This window comes from Halichoerus grypus, chromosome 4 (assembly GCF_964656455.1).
Source record: "Halichoerus grypus chromosome 4, mHalGry1.hap1.1, whole genome shotgun sequence".
NCBI lineage: Eukaryota > Metazoa > Chordata > Mammalia > Carnivora > Phocidae > Halichoerus > Halichoerus grypus.
The window spans coordinates 72,488,020-72,515,997 of NC_135715.1; the positions used below are offsets into that span (position 1 = coordinate 72,488,020).

The 27,978-nt window shown below is 38.0% G+C and overlaps 1 protein-coding gene and 1 pseudogene across 1 annotated transcript in view; both read left to right on the top strand.

Moving 5' to 3' along the window:
• FLT3 (fms related receptor tyrosine kinase 3) overlaps nucleotides 1-27,978 on the top strand; it is a 109,079-nt gene that overhangs the window by 9,138 nt on the left and 71,963 nt on the right. The gene's annotated exons all lie outside the window — the stretch shown is intronic.
• Nucleotides 1,456-2,360, top strand: LOC118526070 (small ribosomal subunit protein uS2 pseudogene; annotated as a pseudogene).

The following is a 27,978-nucleotide window of genomic DNA, read 5'->3' on the forward strand; positions in this document are numbered from 1 at the left end:
CCATTTGGAAATAAAGAGATGTTTTTCTGAATATTTCCAGGACCAAGGAAAAAATAAAACTGAAATTATAAACATCCAAACATCAATGAAAAGGAGTACATACTGCATCTTAAAGCCTAGACTACACTACTATACTAAGAAGAAATGTAAACATAGTCTTAAGTACTTTTATTATTAAAAGAGAATGAGGGGCACCAGGGTGGTTCACTCGGTTGAGCATCAGACTCTCAATTTCAGCTCAGGTCATGATCTCCGCTTCATGGGATCCAACCCCCTGGGTTGGGTTCCGCACTCAGTGGGGAGTCTGCCTCTCTCTCTCTCTCTCTCTCTCTCAAATAAATCTTTTAAAAAAAGGAATGAATAGTAACAAACTTATACAAGGACAAAATGAACTGAGAGACAGGAGGAAAAGGGAATGTGTAATAAAGGAAAGACCGAAACTAAGGAAATAGAAAACATCAAAAGGTTTAAACAGATACACTCCTGGCAAGTCCGATGATAGCAAGAAGAAAAATGTGCATCATCATTATCTTCAAAACACAGGAAATAACTACCAAGCTACAATACAATGTCCAATGAAAATATTCTTTAAAAATGAAGATGAAATAAAGAGTTGAGACAAAATCAGAAAATTAGTCACTAGCAGACCCACACTAAAGGATTCAGATGGAAGGAATGAAGAGCAATAGGGTGAAATATCCCAGTAAAACCAAATAAATATGGACTGTATAAAACAATAGCAATGCCTTATGGGGTTTTAAATAGATGTGGAATTAAAAGACATGAAAACAACACATAAACATAAGGGATATTGGGGTGCCTGGGTGGCTCAGTCAGTTAAGCGGCTGCCTTCAGCTCAGGTCATGATCCCAGGGTCCTGGGATGGAGTCCCATGTCCAGCTCCCTGCTCAGGGGGAGTCTGCTTCTCCCTCTTCCTCTGCCCCACCCCACTTGTGCGATCTCTCTCTCTCTCCTTCTCTCTGTCAAATAAATAAAATCTTTTAAAAAATCATAAAGGATATAAATGAAGGACCTTAAATTCCTTGCATTTTCAAAGAAGTAATAAAAGTAGTAATTTATCTTAGACTTCGGTAAGTCAAAGGTGCATATTGTAACCTCTAGGGCAACTGCTAAAAGTAAAGCAAAAATACATAACAACGTAATACAAGGGGAGGGGGATGGAATAATAAAATATTTTATCCAAAAGAAATCAAAAAAGGAGAGAAAATTGAACGTAGAATAGGCAGAACAAATGGAAAAGAAGAAAGATAACTTTAAATCTACATATATTAAATGTAAACCATCAAGATCCAATTAAAAGACAAAGGCTTTCAGCCTTTCCAAGCTACTTGTAGAGCAGTCCATATGACATTGTTCTGGGTTCCCATGCTAACTTAAAGGGAATCTTGCACAATGTCCTGGGTTCTTGTGGTAACTTAAAGGGAAGCTTTCACAATGTCCGGATCGCTGGGTGTTCTGCCATGAAAGAGAAGGATGTCTTCACATTCCTTGCAGCAGGAGCCCACATCGGTGGCACCAACTTGACCTCCAAATGGAACAGTACATCTACAAAAGGAAAAGTGATAGCATCTACATCATTTCTCCCCGGAAGAGAACCTGGGAGAAATTTCTGCTTTCAGCTTAAGCCACTGTTGCCATGGAAAACCCAGCTGATGTCAGTTGTCACATCCTCCAGGACTACTGGCCAGGGGGCGGTGCTGAACTTCGCTGCTGCCACTGGATCCACTCCTACCGTTGGCCGCTTCGCTCCCGGAACCCTCACTAACGAGATCTCGCCTTCAAGGAGCCGAGACTTCTGGTGGCTACCGATCCCAGGGCTGTCCTCCAGCCTCTCAGCACAGACGCTGTATGTTAACCTGCCTACCACTGCTCTCTATGATACGGACTCTCCTCTGTGCAATGCAGACCCTGCCATCCCTTGCAACATCAGGGAGCTCGCTCAGCAGGTCTGGTGCGCTGGGTGCCGGCCGGGAAGTTTAGCGCCGTGCCTGGCTTTGTCTCCTTTGAACACCCGTGGGTGGTCATGCCTGATGTCTCCTTCCACGGAGATCCTGAAGTGGTGGAGAAGGAAGAGCAGGCGGCTGCTGAGAAGGCCAGGACCAAGGAGGAATTTCAGGGCGAATGGACTGTTCCAGCTCCTGGGTTTACTGCTACTCAACCCAAGGTCACAGACTGGTCCGCCGGCGCAGGTGCCCTCTGAGCCTGTCCACTGCTGCAGCCTGCAGCGTTCGGCCTGCCATGAAGCCTGGTCTGCGACTCCCACTGCTCAGGCCACTGGAAGGGTAGGAACCATTCAGAGTCTATTCTTCCACAGACTCTTAAACAGAAAATGGAAATAAGGTTGATGGAAAATAAACAGATAAAACAAAGGCTTTTGGGTTGGATTAAGAAGAAAACTACATATCAGTGTTCAATCACAGAAGCACAATCACTATGAGTGATAAAGAATAAGGTGTTTATTATAGACATTAGATCTTACACAATTGGGGGCCTTTGATAAAATTTAATGCCCATGATATTTTTAAAAATCCATACAAACTAGGAGTGGAAAGGAGCATATTTAATCTATAAATGGTATCTATCAAAAAAAAACTGTAGCAAACAGCATATTTAATAGTGAACTGTTAATAGTTTCCCTCTGAAATCAAGACATGGATGCTCATTATCACCATGTACACTAATATGGTACCAGAGATCCTAACCAATATAAAAATGGAGAAAAGAGAAAGAATGAAGGGTTGGAAAGGAAGAAGTAAAACTAAAGATCCTTAGAAAATATGTTTGTACGGGCACCTGGGTGGCTTAGTCGGTTAAGCGTCTGCCTTCAGCTCAGGTTGTGATCCCAGGGTCCTGGGATCGAGCCCCGCATGGGACTTCCTGCTCAGCGGGAAGCCCGCTTCTCCCTCTTCTCCCTGCCTGTGCTCCCTCTCACTATCTCTGTCTCTCTCTCTCAAATAAATAAATAAATAAAATCTTAAAAATAGAAGGAAAGAAAGAAAGAAAGGGAAAGCATCTTTGTATAATGCAGCTGGATACAGGGTCAACATACACAATTTATTTGTATTTCTATATATCAGCAAAAATTAGAAAACTGGAAAATTTTTAAATGATACCATTTATACAATCATACCTAGATACAATTCTAATGAGCTGTGTGTGAGACTTTTACTCACAGAACTAAAAAAGGTAAGAAAATTATGAATTATTATTAAGAAGACCTAAATAAATAGATATAGCAAGTTCACAGATTGGAAATATTATAAAGATGTCAATTCTCCCCAGGTCAATGTTAGATTTGGTATAATTTTAATCGAACCCAAGTGGGATTTGTGTATGTGTATGAGTATGTACTACAGATCAGTGAAGAAAGTGTTGTCTTTTTTTTTTAACATTTTATTTATTTATTTGAGAGAGAGAAAGAGACCATGAGTGGGGGTAGGGGCAGAGGGAGAGGGAGAGAAGCAGACTCCCCTCTGAGCCTACAGCACAACTCAGGGCTCGATTCCAGGACCCTGAGATCATGACCTGAGCCACCCAGTTGCCCCGAAAGTTGTATTTTCAATAAATGATGCTGGCTCAATTAAATATACATATGGGTGTACTTCAGGTAGATTATAGGTTTAAATTTGAAAGTAAAATAAGGCTTCTTAAAAATAACATGGTAGAATATCTTTGTGACCATGAAGTAGCAAAGATTTCATGAACAGGACATAAAGACAGTAACAAAAGAGAGAAGAGTGAGAAATACACTAAAATTAACAATTTAATCTTTAAAGTGAAAAGTGGGGGGCACCTGGGTGGCTCAGTGAGTTAAGCATCTGACTCTTGATTTCGGCTCAGGTCATGATCTCAGGGTCATGAGGTCAAGCCCGGAGTCAGGCTCCATGCTGAGCATGGAACCAGCTTAAATTCTCTCTCTCTCCCTCTCCCTCTGGTGCTCCGCCCCCACTCATGCTCTCTCTCTCAAAAAAAAAAAAAAAAGTGAAAAGTGAAAGTGGGATAAAATATTTACAACACATAAAATGGGTAAAGGGTTTGTAACCATAATATATAAAAAAATTCCCTCAAGTCAATAAAAAATGATAACCCAACAGAAAAATTAGTGAGAGACTTAAACAGGAACTTCTCAAAAGATGATATACAAATAGTCAATAAGTATGAAAAGGCTTTCAACTAATTAATAATCAGAATGAAAATTAAAACAACAATGAATACTACAGTATAGCTGACAAAATGGCTAAAATTTAAAAAGTGATAATATCAAGTGCTGACAAGAATATGTAGTAGCCAGAATCTTTATATACTGCCAATGGGAGTTAAAATTGGTACAAGTACATTGGGAAATGGTTGCTGTTATGAACATGGGCCTTATTTATTAAAATTAAATAAACACAAACACGGCTATTTAACTCCTATGTGAAGTCCCAACAGAAATGCATATATTTCTTTGCACCAAATGTGTGCCAAAAGCCATATACATTATTCCTAAAAATATCATTTATTATAGGTTAATATTGAAAAAAATGCTTAGAAACCATAAAATGGATAATTATGGAATATGTTCATCCAGGAGAATACTATAGACTAATAAAAATGCATTAAGTATTGGGGCACTTGGGTGGCTCAGTCAGTTAAGCAACCCACCCTTAATTTTGGCTCAGGTCATGATCTCAGAGTCGTGAGATCGAGCCCCATGTCAGGCCCCACACTGGGTGTGGAGCCTGCTTAAGATTCTTTCTCTCCCTCTCCCTCTACCCTCCCCCCCCCCCCGCCTCAAGCTATCTCTCTAAAAAAAAAAAATGCATTAACTATTACTACATGCAGCAATATGGATAGAGCTCATAAACAATGTCAAGAGAAAGAAACCAGGGAGTACATTCAAAAGAGTGCCTTCTGTATCATTCCATTTATATTAAAGTTTGGAAACAGGCACAACTAATCTGTAGTGTTAAAAGCAAGTAGTGTCTATATTTAGGAAGGAGAGAGAAAGGCATTTGGCAGGGGACATGTAGAGGACTTGTGAGATAATAGTGATGTTTTATTTTTTGGCTTGGGTAGTGGCTATATGTGTTCACTATGTGATAATTCATTGATCAATAATACTTTTGAATTATTCACTTTTCTCTATCTTTTTCTACATTTTTAAAGTATTTTTAGTAAATGATATAATAGATAACATTAGGAATTTAAAAAGTGCTGTGACAATAGATATGGAAGAGACTGAAAGATTTGTATGTGTGGTAGAAACACATAGCATAAAATTTGCCATCTTAACCACTTGTAAATGTATAATTCCGTAGTGTTAAGTATATTCACCTTGTTGTGAAACAGATCTCCAGACTTTTCATCTTGCAGAACTGTCTAAATTCTAAACAATTCCCCGTTTCCCCTGCCCCCAGCCCCTGGTAACCACCATTCCACTTTCTGTTTCTATGAATTTGACTATTTTAGATGACCTCATATAAGTGGAATCATACAGCATCTGTCTTTTTGTGCCTGGCCTCTTTCACTTAGTATAATGTCCTCAAGGTTCATCCAGAATTTCTTTTCTTTTAAGGCTGAATAATACTCCATAATATATACGTGCCACATTTTGTTTATCCATTCATCCATTGATGAATATCTGGATTGCTCCCACCTCCCAGCTATTGTGCATAGTGCTGCTGTGAACATAAGTGAGCAAATGTCTCTTTGAAACACACCCTGCTTTTCTTTTGGGTATTGGAACCAAAAGAGTCCCAATTTCTCTGCATCCTCACCGACACTTTTTTTTTATGGTAATCATCCTAATATGTGTGAGGTGATATCTCATTGTGGTTTTGAGATTAGAAGTATAATTTGCTAATCTTTAAACATCTTTATTGAGTTACAATCCCCGTATCATACAATTCACCCATTTCAGGTGTACAGTTCAGTGGTTTTTAGTATAGTCACAGGTTTGTGCATCATCACCACAGTCAATTTTAGAGATTTCCATCACCTCTAAGTGAAACCCTGTACCCTTTAGTTTTCATTCCCCTGTGTATGCCCCAGCCTTTAACAAATATTTTTGTCTCTCTGCCTCTATAGATTTTCTATAGATTTCCCTTTTTTGGAAATTTCAAAAATATTTTTAAAGGTATGTTGTTTGCAATGCTATGACAGTGAAATTGAAAACCTAGAGGAAATGGGCTTTCACAGCAAAATTTAAATTTTCAAAATTGACTCAAGAAGAGGTTGAAAACCCAGAAGATCAATAGCAATAGAATTAAAACATGAATTTGATATATAACTTTTAAAATATGTACCAAATCCAAATGGTTTTGCCTCTGAATTTTATATAAACGTCTAAGAACAGAAATTTCTCAAGGACTGTTCTTGATGCTAGAAAAAGAGAATATCCTGGTTCACTTTATTACTATTAATAGTATTACTATTAATACTATTAATACTTGGTTCTCCTTAAGAACCAAGCTAAGATACCTTACTACCCAAATATCTTTGTTAAGATATTGCCAAAATAAATAAATTTATTGGCTAATTTCACTGTGGAATATGAACATAAATAGCCTAAATAAAATATTTGCAAACTGAATCTATTAGCATCTAAAATAATTTAAAATATGTGCAAGTTGAATGTAAAAGAATAATAAATCATGACCCCACAAGAATGGTTGTTATAGAAATGAAAGGGTTGTTCCAGATTAAGAAATCTCTTAACAGAATTGATTCTATCCACAGATTTAAAAACATTGTATCAATGGATGAAAATAAGCAATTAAAATTCTTCAGTTCTTAATATAAGCTTTAAGTAAATTGGAGACAAAAGGAAACTATTTAAAGAGAATATTATTTAAAAATTAAGCATTTAATTAAAGTCATGTTTATTAAAATACAGAAGAAGACAAAGAAGCTTGCTATCACCATTATTTGTTAATGTTTTTAGAGAGATTTTCCTGATAGAGAATAAAATAAAATCATGATCTTGGAAGAGACAACACTATATTTATAAATGAGGTGATTGCATGGATTGTATATGTAGAAAATCTGAAAGCTATACTGTCCAATATGGTAGCCACTAACCACACATATCTCCTGAGCACTTAAAATGTGGCTGGTCCAAGCTGTGCTACAACTATGAGACAGATACTGCATTTTAAAGACGTGGTGTGAACAAAGAAAACATAAAACATCTAATTAATAATTTTGTATATTCCATGTTGAAATGATAATGTTTTGAATATATTGGGTTAAATAAAATATACTGTTAAAATTGTTTTCACCTGTTCTCTTTTTGTTTTTATAATATGGCTACTAGAAAATTTTAAATTTTGTATGTGGCCTGCATTACATTTCTATTGGACAGCACAGCCTTACTGTGTCTAATACCAATATAAATTAAGAACAAATTTTAAGGTTGCTGAATATTAAATACTTAAATACTTAAATAACTTTTTCTCCTTAAGAACCAACTAGAAATGGAACTAAAGATATCTCTACTTATATTAGTGATAAAACTATAAACTACTTAGAAGACAGCGTGAGAGTATGATGAGCCTACCTTCCAGATTTTGAACTGTTTTTATTAAACGCTTTAAATAATGTGCATGGATAACTTTGATAAAAAAATGAACACTAAGGAGCGCCTGGGTGGCTCAGTCAGTTTAGTGTCCGACTCCTGATCTCAGCTGAGGTCTTGATCCTGGGGTCATGAGTTCAAGCCCCGAGTTGGGCTGCACACTGAGTGTGGAGCCCACTAAAAACTAAGATTTAAAAAATAAGTAAAAAGTTCTTCCTGTGTATGTGATGATGATAAAATCTTGAAGTATTAATGATTATTTCCTACTGTTATCTCATTCAATTCACTAAGAATTCTCTCAAATATTACTGCCTCCATTTTCAAAAGAAAATGAAGCTAAGAAAGGTCAACTAAATTACCTAAGATCATACAGCTAAGTAAAGAGAGCCATGTTTCAACCTAGACTGTCTAAATTTAAGAGCTATGCTTTTTTTAATACCTCCAGTAGAATCAATGTTGTTATACCTTTTCCCCCAAAATAACTCTCCCACCTAGTTCTGCTTTCACTTCTCTGTTCTCTCCCTCCTAGGTAGGGGTAACTGTTCTCTGGACAGGTGTATAATTAGGTAATTTTTGTTTAGGCCAAATATTCATAGTGTGTTAAGGAAGGCGTAATATGCTACCTAGATTTGTGATCCCTCACTTAAGTTACTTACATGCTAAAAAAACAAATTAGAATTAGGTCATAGTTTTCAAAGGAAAAGAATCACTGAAATAGAGACATAGTTGTGATAACTACTACTGGAGGAATAGTTCGTTGTAGGTTTTTATTTCCCCCTGGATTTGAATTAATCAGATGTATATGCTAAGTTTCTTCAAGGCTGTCAATTTTTTAAAAAGATTTTATTTATTTATTTATTTATTTATTTATTTATTTATTTATTTTTAGAGAAAGAGAGAGCGTGCACGTGAGTGTGAGCAGGGAAAGAGGCAGGGGGAGAGGAAGAGGGAAAGAAGCAGACTCCCCACTGAGGGAAGAGCTAGAACTGGGGCTCAATCTCACAATCCTGAGATCACGACCAGAGCCGAAATCAAGGCTCCGGGGCTCAACAACAGCAGCAACAACAACAAAAACAAAAACAAACAGACAAACAAAAAAGGAAGAAGAAAGAGGAGGAGGAGAAAAAAGGAAAAAAGAAATTTATACTAGCCAGTGGTGTCCCCAGAGCAGCAACTCAAACCAACACCTTGAGATTTCACACTGCCGCCCCCTGCAAGACTGACTAACAAGAAGATGTGAGAAGGAATGATTGTTCTGCCTGCAAGGAGAGGATAAAATAATATCCATTTGAGGGCAGTTGACACCGCTATATTTGAAGATTTAATGACTAGAGGTCAGTTTACTATGAAACTAATGAAGCTGGGCTTGCATATGGTCTGGCAAAGGCCTTGGGAGGGGCCCTAGAAATGTCTCCTCATGGTCATATTTATTTGTAAAATTTTCAAAAGTAATACATTTTAACCATAGCTAATTAAAACTCTTGTTTCTTTCCACTCAGACTTTCCCTTGTGTTGGGTTATGTTTGGGATATATTTACTTAGTTTGGGTTTAATGGAATATAGTTATGGGATAGTCACTTCTATGTCTAAGTAAGTCATTGAGAGTCATTCAGATTATAGGAATAGCTTCTAAGAGTTCTCCTACCTCCCAAGGCCAACTCACCATGAAGCATAACCCAAAGATCTAGGACTAAAGCCAAGTCTGTAGAGAAGTCTTCCAATCAATTCTTCCAATTCCTAGCATATTATATCATAAGCTGGAGGCTTTGGTTCTCATCAACACCTAGCTAAAATGGAAATCCTTGGGGCACCTGGGTAGCTCAGTTGGTTAGGAGTCTGCCTTCAGCTCAGGTCGTGATCCCAGGGTCCTAGGATCGAGCCCTGAGTCAGGCTCCTTGATCAGCGGGAAGCCTGCTTCTCCCTCTCCCTCTGCCTGCCGCTTCCCCTCTTGTGCTCTCTCTCTCTCTCTCTGTCAAATAAATAAATAAAATCTTTTAAAAATAAATAAATAAAATCTTTTAAAAATAAATAAATAAAATGGAAACCCTCGCCTGTCAGGAATGTGTTCAGTAATGCAATGTATACAAGTATAAATGAACCATTCATTTTTAAAAAAATAGGAATGGCACAAAATAGAATTTGCCAGAATTCCTGTGTTTGTGGGGCAAAGCCTGTAGCAGGATTCCGGACAGCAAGTATGTCTTTGGGTGGAGTTATATTTTGTGCTTCTGTGATTGGATTGAGTCTTGACATATCTAACACCTCTTGCTCTGACAAATTCTGGTGGTTCTAGACAAGAAGGCATGCACAGCTGGCCCCAAAGCAGTGAAATGAGCCTGATATTTACCACTCATAAGTGAAAGAAATTTAAGTGAGGTTTTCCCAGATTTGAAAACAATCCTAAAACTGACATGGTCTAACTGGTCATGAATTGTGATGCAGAAATTTTAAACAATTAATAACAATAAAAAATTTTGATTGAGCATGCTTTATGAAAGACTCAACTATCTATTCTTTCTAGAGAATATTATTTTCTAAAAACAATGAGAAGGGGCGCCTGGGTGGCTCCGTCGGTTAAGCGGCTGCCTTCGGCTCAGATCATGATCTCAGGGTCCTGGGATCGAGCCCCACATTGGGCTCCTTGCTCAGCGGGGAGCCTGCTTCTCCCTCTGCCTGCTGTCCCCCCTGCTTGTGCTTGCTCTCTGTATCTCTCTCTCATTCTCTCTGTGTCAAATAAATAAAGAATCTTTAAAAAAATAAAATAAAAGCAATGAGAAGAGGCAATGAAACATTATGGAGCCATAAAAGATAGGGAAAAAGTGATATAAAATACACCAGGCAGTTATTAATTAATTAATTAATTAATTAAAATAATGTAAATGTAGAAATAAAAGTATTTGTCTTAATTTCATGACATCTCTGGTATTTGTCAACTTTTAAAAATCTGTAACTCCCCCAAAAACAAATAATCCAATTAGAAATAGGCAAAAGACAGGAAAAGACATTTCTCCAGAGAAAACATACAGATGGCCAACAGACATATGAAGAGATGCTCAACATCACTCATCATCAGGGAAATGCAAATCAAAGCCACAATGAGATATCACCTTACACCCGTCAGAATGGCTCAAATCAAAAACACAAGGAACAGCAAGTGTTGATAAGGATGTAGAGAAAAAGGAACGCTTGTGCGCTGTGGGTGGGAATGCAAACTGGTGCAGCCGCTGTGGAAAACAGTATGGAGGTTCCTCAAAAAAATTAAAAATAGAATTACCGTGTGACCCAGTAATGGAATTACTGGGTATTTACCCAAAGAAAATAAAAATACTAATTTGAAAAGATATAAGCACCCTGTGTTTATTGCATTATTTACAATAGCCAAGATATGGAAGCAGCCCAAGTGTCCGTCAATAGATGAATAGATAAAGAATATGTGTTTTATATATATACAGATATAGATATATAGATATAGATATACAATGGAATATTACTCAGCCATAAAAAGGAATGAAATTTGCCATTTGTGACAGTATAGATGGTTCTAGAAAGTATGTTAAGTGAAATAAGTCAGTCAGAGAAAGACAAATACTATATGATTTCACTCATATGTGAAATTTAAGAAACAAAACAAAGAAAAAAAGAGACAAACAAACAAACAAAACCAGACTCTTAAATATAGAGAATAAACTGGTGGTTACCAGAAAGGAGGTGGGTGGGTGGGATGGGTAAAGTGGGTGAAAGGGATTAAGAGAACGCTTATCATGATGAACACAGAGCAATGTACAGAATTGTTTAATCACTATATTGTACACCTGCAACAATATAACACTGTATATCAATTATACTGGAATTAAAAAAAAATAAAAATCTGTAATTTGTTATGATATCTTTTCCAATTCTTAATAAATATTTACTTTTGTGCCTAATTCTGTTTATAAAGTTGCATTCCTTTTTAGAAGGTTCCTCAAATTATATATGATTCAAGTCCTCCCCAAACCTGGATCCTCCCTTTGGCCCTGACAACAAGGGTAAAATACCCCAGGACCTTCAGTTTACGATTTACTTAAAAGGTAGATACAAGTATATGTAGCAGAATAAATGAATGAGTAAAATAATGAACCAGTGGAAAGGTAAGCCTGCTCACTGCTATAGTGCCAAATTCAGAAGCCTAGTTTCTTTTAGAGTACACAAATACACTTGGGCATTGTGTGTTCTGGGCCCTCTCCGCTCTCCCTACTGTACTGTGTTCCGCGGTGATCCCACCCAGCTGACTCACGGCTTAAATAACATCTGTAGACTGGAGACTCTCAAATTTATATCTCCAACCCAGACTTCTCTTCTGACCTCCAGACTTGTTTGTAAATGCTTACCTGGCATTCTCACTTGAATTTTCACCGACATTTCAACCGTACCATGTCTAAAACTGCAATCTCATTATTTCAACAAACTTCTCTCCCAGCCTTTCCCATCTTGGTGAAGGGCACCTCCAAAGACCCAGTTTCTTAAGTCTGAAGGTCATCCTGAGCACCCCACCTCCCAAATTCCCTTTACCCTCCTTTCAAAATGGATCCACTCTCTTCTCTTCCCCTCCACTGCCATGATCCTTGTTCATATGATTGTCACTTCTCTCCTAGATGATTGTTAGCCCCCTATTTTATCTTACACAATCCATTTTCCAAAAAGCGTCCAATCAACATTTTAAAAATATATATTGTCAAAGGGTACACGCTTCCAGTTATAGGGTGAGTAAGTTCTGGGAATCTAATAGTCAATGTGGTAACTATAGTTAACAATATCATATCACATATTTGAAAATTGCTGAGAAAGATCTTAAATGTTCTCATCACACACAAAAAAACCTGTCGTTATGTGAGGTGATCAATGTTTTAACTAGTCTTATTGTGGTAATCACTTCACAATATATACATGTATCAAATCATCATGTTGTATGCCTTAAGCTTACATAATGTTTGTCAATTATATCTCAATAAGGCTGAGAAATAAACAAAATAAACTAGCTGATCAAATCACACCCCACCACAGCCCCCCATTAAAATCTTTATTCATTTCCCACTGAATCAATATAAATCCAAACTCCTTGGCATGACCTTCAAAGCCCTGCATGATATGATATACCTCTCTACCTCATCTCTTGTCAGAGCAGCCCCCTACTGGCTTTATTTGAGTTTCTTGACACACCAGACTCTTTTCCATTTCAAAGTCTTCGTACACACCGTTTCCTCTACATGGAATACAGGCCCCAACCCCAACCCCAACACACACACTTTATACAAATTCTGCTATAGGTCTCAGCTTAAATCTCCTCAGGGAGACCCTTCCCTTACCACCCAGTTTAAACTGGGTCTCCATTATTTAGTCTCTCATTAGCAATTGACACTTTCCCCCTTTTAAGATAGATCATAATTTGTATTTATAAGTTATTTTTGCTTAAAGTTTGTCCGTCCTACCGGCTATAAGTTCCGTGAGGACAAAACTGTTTCTATTTACCTCAGCACTGGGTTCACAAAAGCTTTCAATAAATACTTGCTGATGAATGAGTAAATAATATGATGCCTAGTTAAAGTTAGAGCAAGCCTACTAAAATTATGATACAGGATTAGATAAAGATTTTTAATCAGTAGGAAGGAAGGAAGGAAGGAACAAAGGAAGGGAGGGAGGGAGGGAGGGAGGAAAGAAAGGGGAAATGAAAAAAGAATGAATGAAGGAAGAAAAGCAAGAGAGAGCAAAGACACACTACAATTTCTAAGGCTTTATTCGTGTCCTTTGATTTGGCAACTCAGGCTAAGCTTAAGATCCTATCAATACTTAAATTCTGCATATCAGTGAGACCATATGATAATTGTCTTTCTCTGATTGACTTATTTTGCTTAACATAATATACCCTCTAGCTCCATCCACGTTGTTGCAAATGACAAGATTTCAATTTTTGATGGCTATGTAATATTCCATTCTTTATCCATTCATCTGTTGATGGACATCTGGGCTCTTTCCATAGTTTGGCTATTGTGGACATTGCTGCTATGTGGAATTTAAGAAACAAGGCAGAGGATCATTAGGGGAAGAGAGGAAAAAATGAAATAAGACAAAACCAGAGAGGGAGACACACCATAAGAGACTCTTAAACAAACTGAGGGTTGCTGGAGGGGAGGGGGTGAGGGAATGGGGTGGCCAGGTGATGGACATTGGGAAGGGTATGCGTTGTGGTAAGCGCTGGGTGTTGTGTAAGACTGATGAATCACAGACCTGTACCCCTGAAACAAATAATACCTTATATGTTAATTTAAAAAAAAAGATCCTATCAATACTTGTGTAGTCCCTTTCCCCCATTACAAAAGGACAGAAATAGCTTTAACTTCAGGAAAGCAATTTAACTGATAAGGTGAACATTCTGTACTTCCTTATTATACCTCTCTGTTAAATATCCAGAAATAGCACGTTTACTATCAGTCTTTTGCAGTCTTTCAAGGTATACAATTGCACCCTAATCTAAAATGTAAACTTCTAATTTATATCACTAGAATCATGGAAGATTGAATGTATGGGTGTATGGGCAGGAAGAATCTGCTGTTTTAGAAATATGCAAAATCAATGTAGCAATGTTGTGATATGAAGGTAATACTGGTTGAAATGTCTCTGAAAAGTTACTCACCTTTTCAACTCTTTCTTTTTCATTTCAACTCTTAAAATGAGTTTATTCCATTCATGGTTCATTGGCCATTTTGATTTTCATCCCCATATTTATTAGTGGAGAATTTTAAATCCCCAAATTATCATGTGGGTGAAAAACACAAATAAATGAGTGTTTTCAAAGAATTTACACATGTCAGAGGGATTCCCTGATGACTCAGAGTTCAAGCTGCACTGTGTAGAGAAAGCATGCTGTCAGTCTTCAGGGTATGGGTATAAGTAAGACCACCTAATACTGAAGATACTCTGGTGGCTACTAACAAATAATTATTACTGACATTTCTTTTTCTGGCAGCCTTTTGGTTTAATTCATGGCTAATTTTTTTTAAGTGATCTCTATACCCAACATGGGGCTCGAACTCATGACCCCAGGATCAAGACTCGCATACTCTATGGACTGAGCCAGCCAGGCATCCCAACTCATGGCTAATTTAATTGGTGAAATAATGTTGCAAAATTAATTCATCCAGCAACGATGTATTGAATTCTGACTCTGTACTAGAGCTGCACTGTGTGGTACAGTAGCCACCAGCCATGTGTCGCTACTGAGCACTTGAGAAATAGCTAGTGCTACCTTTTTACCTTATTTTTAATTAATTTAAATTGAAGCACTGACTCTCAAATCAGTTATTGGAAAACTTTTAAGTATGTTTGAAACAATTTGGGTATGTGAATCTACCTTTTCTATTTATTTATTTATTTATTTATTTGCAAATCTACCTTTTCAACCCTAAATTTTCTGAAATGCAAGTACAGTCCAAGCATTTACAGTAAAAATTTAGCATCCATATTGAGACGTACTTCAAGTACAAAAAACACACTGGATTTTGAAGACACAGGGCAAAAAACACTAAAATATTCTATAATATTTTAATAGTGATTACATACTGAAATGGTAATATTTTTTCTATTTGGAGTTAAATAAACTATATTATTAAAATTAATTTCCCCTGTTTTGTTTTATCTTTTAAAAATGTGGCTACTAGAAAATTTCAAATTTCATATGTGGCTTGCATTATATTTCTAGTGGACAGCTCTATCCTATGGACTAGATGTAGAGTCAAAAATGATTTCACCTATCCCTTGGTGTCAAGAAGCCTATGACTTCAATTTCAATTAGTCTGAGCCACTTGCTCTCACCATCTTCTTTAGCACCAGTTACACCACACATCCCAGCCAATGCACAAATATATGCCATTGGGCCCAAAGATCCAAGTGTGGATGAATCAACACAAATGCATTCCTCCTACTAAAAATGTCAACCCAGAGGAAATTTTATATGGATGATACAGTAAAAAATATAATTTTCAAATATGATTACTAATCAATTCTTATCATTCTTTATTTTCAACACACTCTAACTTCTCCTCCTTTCATAGAATTTCACAATTTCCTGCTTGATCAAATTTCCATGCATTCCCCAATTCATTTATTAAGGTTTGAATATAGGCTAAACAAAGGAGAGTATATTCGTTATCTGTTGTTGCTTAACAGATTACCCCAAAATTCAGCAGCTTAAAACAATGAGCAATTGTTATCTCACAGTTTCTGTGAGTCAGGAATCTGGGCACAGCTTATGTGGGTTCCTCTGGCTCAGTCTCCCATGGGCTGTTATCAAAGTCAGGGCTGCAGACATCTCAAGGCTTGACTGGAGAGGATCACCTTCTAAACTCATTATGTGGCTGATGTCGGGCCTCATATCCTCACTGGCTATTGGCCAGAGACATTAGATTTTTGCCACGAGGACCTCTCCATGAGGAAACTCACAGTATGGCAGGGGGCTTCCCTTAGAGTGAGTGAGTGAGGGAAGATTGAGAACAAGCAAGATGGAGGCCTCAATCTTTTTATGACCTAATCTCGAAAATGGTGTCTTATCATTTTTGCCATTTTCTATGTGTTAGAAGCGAATCATTAGGTCCAGCCTACACTCAGGGTGGGTCATAACACAAAAGCATGAACACCAGGACGTAGGATCCCCAGACCATCCTAAAGTATAACCAAAATCGGTTAATGAGTCCTTGAATAATTGAGACTGACTCAAGCAAAGAAAGTCTTTAATGTGACTCTTTTTAAATTATTAACCATAAATCTAGAAATGTAATCAAATATTCTTGAAATATATATATAGTAGTCCTGACTGAAGATATTTGGTTACTGTTTGCTGGAATGCTAAGATTTTTAGGATTCTGTTCATGATTTATAAGGGAAACCCACCCCCCCCAAATACGAAATATAGTCCATCCCCTAAAATCATAGTAGCATCATTAAAATTCTCAGAAGCTTGTATTTTTAAAAATCCATAATCAGAAGTGCTCAGGTCTGGTTTTGTTCATAGGCAGGTCATGGTTAATCCCTCTTAAAGACTTTTCCCTGGTACTGTGGAGTTGAAGTATTCCTGATGCTTTTCCATGGCACGAAAATGTGGGCTGCTCTGAAGTGGTACTCAATTCCCATTTCAAATTAAAGCTCTCATATGAAATGGATCCCCCTCCTTTCATTTACCTAACTTATCTCTCACTACACCCCCACATGAGTTTTCCACTGTGACCTGACTCATCCACTGATTTCTCTTTACAAGGCCATCACATAGCTATCATCCTGATTGATAACAGATCCGTTCTATTTCTTTCTGTTAAACCACGTTTTCCCTCTCCTTTAAAAAATATAAAATCTGGGTGCCTGGGTGGCTCAGTTGGTTAAGCGACTGCCTTCGGCTCAGGTCATGATCCTAGAGTCCCTGGATCGAGTCCCGCATCGGGCTCCCTGCTCGGCGGGGAGCCTGCTTCTCCCTCTGACCCTCCCCCCTCTCGTGTGCTCTCTCTCTCTCTCTCTCTCTCTCTCATTCTGTCTCAACTAAATAAAAATAAAATCTTTAAAAATAAAAAATAAAAATAAAAAAAAATAAAAAATATAAAATCTGCTGAAGCTCACCTTCCAGACGAACCTCAGCAGCTTTTAATGACAATTTAATTAGACTTGAATGAAGGTGCAGACCACGGAGGGGTGGGGAGTTGCTGTCAGACCAGTGTACTGACATTTACGATTTCAGAGGTAGAAGATTTTCAAGGTGTAACCATGGAAATGAACAGACAAATTGTGATCAAAGTTGTTGGGAACAAGGATGTCTATGTTATTGGAGGGCAGAGAGTTGGATGGGTGTATGTTCTCATGACAATGGTTAGGCGGAGGGATGCAAGTGAAGGAGGAGTGTAACTAGACTGGGGGGCCCAGTGCAATATCCCCTCAACTGGACTCAGGAAAGAGAAAGCTGTATGAGAGGTTGCAGTTAAAAAGGGGTGACAGTGACTAAGAGGAATACATAATGTACTGGATTTTCATTTTAAAAACCACAACCTGGTTTGAAGAAGTAATCAGTCAAATACAGGCTGGCCTGTGAATTATTCTGGAAGGTGTACCCACGCTCTCACCTCCTGATGCCAAATCTATAACCTGTGACCCTAAATATATATCACAGCCAGACTGAGCTTCTCTTAGAGAAGTAAACTTGCAATGCTGGGAAAGTGTAAAAATAAGTTTTTAAATGGTAAAAAAAATTGATGCCAAATCACAGTGCTTAATATTTTTGTACAAGGATTATAATGTTTTGTAAATCATTGTTACAGTTTCTATGTTTTATTCATGATTTGAGATATTTGATGTGTTTAAGAGAACCTCACGTGTTAGGTTTGTTTTTAAGTGAAATACTTAGAAATATTTGACTAATTAAACTTATAATCAATATTTAAGGGAATCCAATTACTAAATCTACAAGTATTCCCTTATTTTTCATGCAAAAACTCCTTGAATGCTGAGGAAGTTTGATTAGACTTTATTAGGTAAAGAAGAAAAAAGTTACTAAATGTGTGATAGTTTGAAATGTCTAAGAAAATTTGGTAAATGTGTCAAGTGTTTAGGGAGATTTAATTATAAATTTATAGTTAATAATTTAAATTTATAAGATGATTGAGTGTTAACCAAGAAAAAGTAAAAATGAATGTTTTGAATTTCAAGACAAACTACATTAGATTTATAAATAAAATAAGATTTCTAAGTTGAGCTCAAAAGCTTCAAAAAACTAAGTTCAAAGATTTGCAACCGTTACTGAGTAGTTTTTCTTTTCTTTTTTTTTAAGTAATGTCTACGCCCAACATGGGATTCAAACTCAATCCCGAGATCAAGAGTTGCACGCTCTACCAAATGAGCCATCCAGGTGCCCCTATTACTGAATATTAATTAAAATAAAAATAATAATGTGCCAACAACATGGATTGGTTACATAAATTATGACCCATAGGTATGATGAAATTTCAAATTATTACAAATAATTTTGTAGAAAAATCAATATAGACAGCATTTGATTTTTTAAAAAGCAAGCTATAAAAATATATATAAGATTATCCTGTGACGCCTGGGTGGCTCAGTTGGTTAAGCATCTGCCTTCACCTCAGGTCATGATCCCAGGGTCCTGGGATGGAGCTCCACATCCACATTGGGCTTCCTGCTCAGCAGGGAATCTGCTTCTCCCTCTCCTTCTGCCCCTCCCCCGCCCCCCATGCTCTCTCTCTCTCAAATAAATAAATAAATAAATAAATAAATAAATAAATAAATCTTAAAAAAAAAAGATTGCATGCCTCTTTAAATGTAGGAATTGTCTTCCTCACCTACGTAACCTGCGTGTCTAGCACATAGAAGGCATTTAATAAGTGTTGCTTGATAGAGGGAATGAAGAATAACTTTTCATTTCTCTTCTTGCCTCTCCACTTGAAAATGCAGGCTCTGATTTGAAGACTTCCTATCCCCAAAAAATCTGCTCTAAAATATCTCCTTGTCAGTTTGCCACAGTGATTGAAATTCTCTCTGTTGAAGTAAACTTTTTTTAGTTAAAGCATTATCTCCAAAGGCTCTACTCTTGAACTCTATCCATTCCCAGGACTGGCAAAATGATCATGGTTGTCGAAACTGAGTGATGAATATGTATATCGTTTACATTGTTACCTCTACTTTTGTGTATGTTTGAAAATTTCTGTATTAAAAAATGTCTTAGAAACCTGTCAAAAAATTCAACAAGTCATGCAACAAATATTTAATTTATGAGAGCACACTGTATGCTAGTCACTGGGTTAGAGTCTAGGGATACACGTGTGAATAAAAGGGGTGAGAGTGGGCTGTGGGTAGGAGTGGGACAAACATACAGTGCAACACACAGACGTGAGAAAGGAGAGGATATACCTAGGTCACAGTTGGGGTGCAGTCGGGGGCTGACAGAGTGGTCCAGGACAAATCTAGAAGGCAGACTGGAAGGGGCAGGGAAAATGGTGAGACGGGGGGGGTCACTCCAGACAGAAACAGTATTAAGTACCAAGACATGGAAACCAGGTAGAAGGTGGTGAATTTGGAATTCTAGTTCTCTATGACTCTAACTTCGGGTACATATGGAGGAATGGTGGGAAAAAAAATAGTCCAGGTATAAGCTAAGCTGTTGTCACAAAGAGACCCCAAGATAAAGTGGATTAAATACGATCAAAGTTTATTTCTCTCAAGTAGCCGTTTAGAGGTATGCAGGTAGTCCAGGCTTTCAGGGTTGCTCATCGGAGTCCTAAATGCATTCCACGCTGTTGCTCCACCATACCCTAGGATGTGATCCTTGTCTGCATCATCAAAATGGGATGACTGTCATGTCCACGTTCCAGCTCAGCAGAAAGAAAGAGCAAACATGGAAGGCAAGAAATTTCCTTCAAAAAATAATTTACTTTGAAGTAATTTCAAATTTATAGAAAAATTTTCTAACCAGTAAAAGGAGTTTCTGTATCTCCTTCACCTAGATTCTCCAATCAACATTTTATTGCATTTATTCTCTTGTATTCATGCTCTCTTTATATATGCGTATAGGAAGAGCCGTGTCCCTAAACTCTCTGATTTCTATTTCCCCCACGCAAAGTCACTCTCCTCTCTAACTAGGATACAAACCCTCCAAATCAGGAAATCAACATTAGTACATAGTTCAAGATGTCATTCAAATTTTGTCTACAGCAATGTCTCTTTCGCTTTCTGGTCCAAGATCCCATTCAGGAATATGGGCTACATTTTGTTGTTTCTGCAGACTCTTTAGTTGTGGAACAACTCCTCAGTCTTTTGTGTCCTTGACAGTTAAGAGTGCAGGCCTTTCATTCCTTAGCATGACCCTCAACTTAGGCTGTCTCATGTTTCCTCATCCAGACTCTGGTAAGGCATTCTTAGAAGGAATACCACAGAAATGACACTGTGTTCTTCTTAGAGGATCCCAACAAGAGACATGCCATGTTGACCCATCCAGTGGGTGATGTTAACCTTGATCACCCGGTTGAGTTGGGGCATGCTAGGTTTCTCTACTATGGAGCCATCCTTTTCTACTTTGTAATTGATTAGTATTTTGGAAGGGGGTGTTCCAAGACTGCACTAATATTCTATTCTTTTTTTTTTTCTAAAGATTTTATTTATTTGTTTGACAGAGAGAGACACAGCGAGAGAGGGAACACAAGCAGGGGGAGTGGGAGAAAGAGAAGCAGGCTTCCCGCAGAGCAGGGAGCCCGATGCGGGGCTCGATCCCAGGACCCTGGAATCATGACCTGAGCTGAAGGCAGACGCTTAACGACTGAGCCACCCAGGCGCCCCAATATTCTATTCTTTATAGAATGACGTGTGGCATCATCTGGGCTTTCCTGAAACAAAGTGTTGTGATCCGATTGTGCTTTAGAGAATCTCAATGGGAAGGGGGCAGTGATGGTTGTTGTGGGGTGACTGTGATCATCTAAGCAAGATCATTGTGAAGACTCATGGTGGTGGAGAGTAGAAAGGACGGAGGGAACGTATGAAAAAGATATTTAGGTGATAGCTCCCAATCTAGACCTGATGATGAGTTGAACATGAAGATTTAAGAGAAGAGGTTAATAAACGGGTGAATAGTGACTGAGATAGTGTGCTTCAGGAGCACATTCTGGTTTTTTTGAAAATGGGTGTGTAGTTGGTGAGAGGGGTATAAACTGAAGATACAGACTTCGGAATCTTTGGTGTCAAGACAGTGCTGGGAGTAGAAGAGTCACTAGGAAGGCTGGAGGAGAGAAGAGAGGGGCTTTAGCTCAGGGGAACACCAGCATTTGGGGAAGGGAAAGAGGAGGTAGACCAGCAAAGATTGAGAAGGTATAATTGGAGAGGTGGGAGGATGATGGTTGTAGTAAATAAGACATTAGCAGATTAGCTGCCTACAGCCTAACAAAAGTCTGAAAGGATAAAACATGAGACTTCACAGATGTGCATGGGAGTGGCAGGAAGTAGAGAAAGATAAACCCAAAAATTCCCCCCATGGTCAAGGAGCGGCACACAGACCCTAAGGGAACAGGTTTGTTAGGAAGAATGTGAAACCTATAGCTTTTCTTCCATTAGCTTCTTGGTCCTGAGCTGGGCCGCTCTATTATTTGTAGTCCTCCACAGGCCCTAAGATCGTTTCCTGTCTTCCATCTCTACCTGCTCTCCCCTCTCACCAGCCAGGCCTACTGAGCAACAGAAAATGTTACCAGCTCTACTTTTATTATCTTGTCACCAAACACAACACATGTTAGTATTTTTAAGTATTTCCTTTAAGAAACTACAAGAGAAATAAAGGGAACAAAACAAAAGTCACAGGAACTGTGCAAAAAATAGTACTAGAGCAGTTTGTTAGTTACTGTTTTCCTGGAAGTGTAAATGGCTCTAGGACAGCTCTCAGTCCCCTCCTCAGAGGATGCTCAGAGGCGCCCGGGGTAGTTTCCATAGTTAGCTGGGGTCCTAAATCAAATGATTCCTTTCTTAAATGCAAGGTTATTTCTGCTGTGGACTCTTGGCAAGCATACAGTTCTCAGTTTCTTTCTTCCTTTTTTTTATTTTTTTGTTTAAAAAATTTATTTATTGAGATATAAATCACATACCACCAAAGTCACTCTTTTAAAATGTATAATTCAGTGGTTATAGTGTATTCACAGAATTGGGCAACCATCACCACAATCTACGTGAAGAAAATTTTATGACTCCAAAAAGAAACCTCAGACCCATTAGCAGTCACTCCTCGTTTGCACCCCTGCTTCTCCCAGCCCGGGGAAACCACTACTCTACTTTCTGTCTCTACTGATTTGCCTATTCTGGACATTTCCTATAAATGGAATCATATCATATGTAGTCTTTTACGACTGGCTTCTTTCACTTAGCATAATATTTTTAAGGTACCGTGTTGTAGCATCTACCTCTGCTTTTCATGGCCAAATAACATTCCATTGTATGGATACACCACAGTTCATTTTTCTATTCATCAGTTGATGGGCATTTGGGTTGTTTCCACTCTTTGGCTATTATGAATAAAGTTGCTAAGAACATTCATGTACGAGTCTTTGTGTGGATGTATGTTTTCATTTCTCTTGGGTACATACCTAGGAGTGAAATTGCTGGGTCATAAGGTAACTGTATGTTTAACCTTGTAAGAAACTGCTGGAATATTTCCCAGAGCAGCTGCACCATATTACATGCCTACCGGGAGTGTATGAGCATTCTGATTTCTCTACATCTTCACCCACACTTGTTATCTGTCTTTTTGATTCTCACTTTTTTTGCATCAGTACTTTCTGCTCTTCTCTGTAGGGGAGGTAGGGGCCCCAGCTAAACGGCCCTTCTATGCTTTACCAGCTCTGTGGACTTTGGAGCCCTGTGAACAAGAAAAGCCAATTCTTTTTCAGTGCCTAAAAATCCCACTCCTTGGCTTTGGGCCAATCTGTACTGGCCTGGTGTTCACCCTTCCTGAAGTGACCTTCCTCTGGCTCCCTAGGAGAGGGGGAGCTAGGATGCTGTCCTACCTTCTCCCACCAATGAATCTCCTTATATCCCTTGCTCCCAATGGTTGTGGTTCCTCAAAGTCCTTTCTCCTTTCCTGGATACCGAGATAGTAGAATCCCTGGTGATTTTCCTTGAAATGTAAATGGGCCCAAGTTCCCCTTCTCCCAGACTCACTCTTTTCTATTCCATTTGCCTGAAGTATGTTAACTAGCTGGGTGTTGACTTGCTAAAACTCTATCCCTTCCCCTCCATTTTGTTTTTAGTTCCATTATTTTATATGTTGCCGATAATTGAATTCATGCTATTCTCCTTGAGCCCAATATTGCTTAGCAGAGTGTTTATAAACTTCCAAGATTTTAGAATCAAACTTATGAATTTTTTGGCTTTACTGTAGAGTGATCAGAGAATGTAAACTTTGCTTTTGAGATTTATTTATGTGACCTGGTATATCATCAAGATTTCTAAAGTGCCAAAGAAGGCCAAAAAAAAAAAAAAAGATATCTTCTCTGCATGTAGGATGTAAATGACTTGTTGATTATATATTGTTTGAGTCTTCTACATCCTTAGTTGGTTTTTGACACTTTGACATGGGCCAAGGAGTCATTACAACAGATGCCACATCTTCAATTCTTGTCTTCTTTTCATGAACTCCTTCCTTTGACTTCTGGAATCATCCATCTCTCCGTGCTTCAGTTTATGCTCTTAATAGACTTCTGTAGAGTAGGAGTAATGATACCTGACTGTAAGATTGTTATTAGAATTAAATAAGATGACAGTTACAAAGTGATTAGTACAGTGTTTGGCAATTATACTGAGACATGATGGTTAAAAGCAGGGTTATGGATGCAAGCCAACCTGAATCCCAGTAGCCTCATACTAGCTGAAAGACCTTGGGTGTGCCACCTAACAGATCTGAGCCTTGGATTTCTTTCTTTGTTTGTTTTAAAGATTTTAAGTAATCTCCACACCCAATGTGGGGCCCAAATGCACCACCCTGAGATCAAGAGTCACATGCTCTCCCTGTGTGTGTGTGTGTGTGTGTGTGTGTGTGTGTGTGTGTGTGTGTTTGTCTACCAACTGAGCCAGCCAGGTACCCCCAAGCCTCAGATTTCTAATTGGAGAAACAGATTCCATAGCACTCCTAAGGCCACAAGTCAGAGATAACCAGTTTGCATTTTGCCTTCCAGGCATTTGGATATATATATAATTTTTAAAAATCTGATACATGTTTTCATAGTTTCGTATCCTTTCTTTTTTTTTTTTTAAAGATTTTATGTATTTATTTATTCAGAGAGAGAGCATGAGGGGGCAATAAGGAGAGGGACAGAGGGAGACAGAGAATCTCAAGCGGGCTTCCTGTTTAGCATGGAGCCTGATGCAGGGCTAGATCCCACAACCCGGAGATCATGACCCGAGCCGAAACCAAGAGTTGGATGCTCAACCAGCTGAGCCACCTATGTGCCCCAGTTTTGTATCCTTTTTAATGGAACTCTTTAGAGGCATAATTTTTAATGGCTCTCATTGTTGTGTTAAAATGAGTTAAAAGTAACTCATGTTATATTTCTTTGTAAAAACAAAATATTAAATTGCAATCTACCAGCAATTAATAACTAAGCCATAGAAGAATCATATGGATTAATTTCTCGGTACCGATTTTGAAACCTATGTGTTACGGGTGGAATTGTGCCTCCCCCCACCCCCGAAAGAGATATTTTGGAGTCCTTAATCCCTGTACTTCAGATCATGACCTAATACGGAGATAGGGTCTTTACATAGGTACTCAGGTTACAGTGTGGTCATTAGAGTGGGCCCTAATCCAGTATGACTGGTGTCCTCATAAGAAGGGAGAAATTCGGACACAGAGACAGACACACACATTCACACACACACACACACACACACACACACACACAGACACACACAGGGAGAATGCCACGTGAAGATGAAGACAGAGACAGGGGTGATGCAGCAGAGGCCAAGGAATGTCAAAGGTTGCCAGCAAACCACCAGAAGCTCAAAGTGAGGCATGGGAGAGATTCTCCCACACAGCTCTCAGAAGGAACCAACCCTTACTTCACCTTCATCTTGAATTTCTAGCCTCCAGAACAGTGAGACAATAACTTTCTCTTGTTTAAGTCACTCCATTTGTGGTACTTTGTTACAGCAGCCCTGACAAACCAATACATTACCTGCTGCTAAGAATTCTAAGGACCTGCGTGCTACCAAGTTTGTGTCTTGAAAACAGTTTCCAGGGTTGTGCTATCTAGTTCATCTCATTTAGGTGGGTTAGTAAAATGAAAACAAAGAGCAGCCGGTGACGTCTAAGGGAGCATAGTTATCTGCCACACATTCGGGATGACTTAACTACTCCATTATCTCAAAATCTTTTTCCCCCCAAATCTTTTTATTACAGAAAATTTCTAAGAAAAATATAATGAGCTTATTTAAGTATTGCTGAGATTCAATATTAGTCACACATGGTCAATTTTGATTCCCCCACTCAAACCCTCCCACATCAAGTTATTTTGAAGAACATTTCAGACTTTATCTTATTTTTAACAGCTTTATTGAGATCAAATTAACCTGCCATATAGTTCACCTCTTTCATGTAAAACTCAATGGTTTTTAGTATATTTACAGAATTGTGCAACCATCACCATAATCTAATTTTAGAACATTTTCATCATCCCCAAAAGAAACTCTGTATTCATTAGCTGTCATTCTCTATTCCTCTCTCAAGCTCCCAATTTTATCTGTAAATATTTCATATGTGCTTCTAGAAAGGTAGGAACTATTTTAAAAATACATAACAATATTATCACATATAAGCTTTTTAAAACAATAATTATTTAATATCAAAGATAAAATTGTGGTCACATTTTCTTGACTACTCTGTTTTTCAGCTTGCTTGAACTAGGATCCAAATAAAATCCTTACATTGCACATTGTAATTGCTTGATATATCTGTTAGTTTTCTTTTCATCTATAGGTTCTCTCTCTTTTTTTTTCCTTACAGATTTTTATTGAAGAAAATAGGTTATTTGTTCTATAAAGTTTGCTAGGGTCTGGGATTTTCTGATTGTATCCTTGTGTCATTATTTGCCATGCTCCACTATCCCATGTATTTCCTATATATAGGTAGCTGGATCTGGGATTTCAATCAGATTCAATGGTTTTTGTTTGTTTGGATAAGACTACTTCATAGGGGGCGCCTGGGTGGCTCAGGTGGTCAAGCAACTGCCTTCGGCTCGGGTCATGATCCTGGAGTCCCGGGATTGAGTCCGCATCGGGTCCCTACTCAGCAGGGAGTCTGCTTCTCCCTCTGACCCTCCTCCCTCTCATGCTCTCTATCATTCTCTCTCTCTCTCAATAAATAAAAATCTAAAAAAAAAAAAAAGACTACTTCATAGGTAGAAGCGTTGTGTCAAAATTTCTTTAAAATTTTCTTTTATTGTGAAATACATCATACCTGCAGCAGTGTATAAAAATAGTTATATAGTTTTAAAAAGAATAATAAAACAAACATCCAGCATCCATTGCAGGTTAAAACAGTAAGAGTATTGCCAGGTCCTTAGAAATACCCAGCCTGCCTTCTCTAATGAAATCTCCAATTAAATTCTTCTCTTCCCACCCCATTCTAGAGGTAAACACTATCCTGACTTTTGTGATAATTATTCCTTCAACTTTCTTTATACCCTTTATGAATATATTCCTAAAAAGAATATTGTTTGGTTTTGCCTTTAGGTCTATTATTCCATGATTTGCCTAACAGCCCCCCTCAACACTGTTTTGAGATTCATCCATGTTGCTTCAGATAACTGTAGTTCATTCATTTTCACTGTTATATAGTATTTCTTTTTTTTTTTTAAGATTTTATTTATTTATTTGACAGAGAGAGACACAGCGAGAGAGGGAACACAAGCAGGGGGACTGGGAGAGAGAGAAGCAGGCTTCCCACCGAGCAGGGAGCCCGACTCAGGACTCGATCCCAGGACCCCGGGATCATGACCTGAGCCAAAGGCAGATGCTCATCAACTAAGCCACCCAGGTGCCCCAGTGTTATATAGTATTTCATTATATGAATATACTAGCTTATTCTTTTGTAGTGGATATTTAGATTGTCCCCAATTTTTTGACATTACAAACAATAATGCTATGAACATTTTTGTGCATGTCTCCTTGTGCATGTGTGTAGAATTTCTTTAAGGTATATATATATATATATATATACGCCTTAGAGAAAGACAACTTGTTTGTCTCTTTGCTTGTTTTGTTTCCTAAATTCCACATGAGTGAAATCATATGGTATTTGTCTTTCTTTGTCTATTTCACTCATTTGTTATTTGACTAATTTCCTTCCCTCTTACCACTTCTCGTAGAAATTTCTGCCTTGTGCCCAAGATTCTTTGAAGAAGCATCATATCTTCATGATTTTGTGTTCTTGAACCTTGCTCCACACAAGCGGATATTCTGCAAACTTGCAATCATCAGTTTCTTTTAAAGCTTGCAGTAATCAATTTATAAATAAAAGGTAATGCATTTTGGAGCACTGGGTGTTATGCACAAACAATGAATCATGGAACACTATATCAAAAACTAATGATGTAATGTATGGTGATTAACATAACAATAAAAAATTTTAAAAAAAGGTAATGCATTTGATCTTGGCAGTTAGAAGGTTTACAGCCCATTTTTCTTCTCATTACTAGCCTGCTTCATTGCTTTTATCTCTTCATGCCTCACTTAACTCATGCCTCTTCCTCTAGTTCTTTGTTGGATCCAAGGTAGACACCATTTTTTAAAAACTATTAATTGTGATAAAATGCACCCAGATGATATTTACCATCTTAATCATT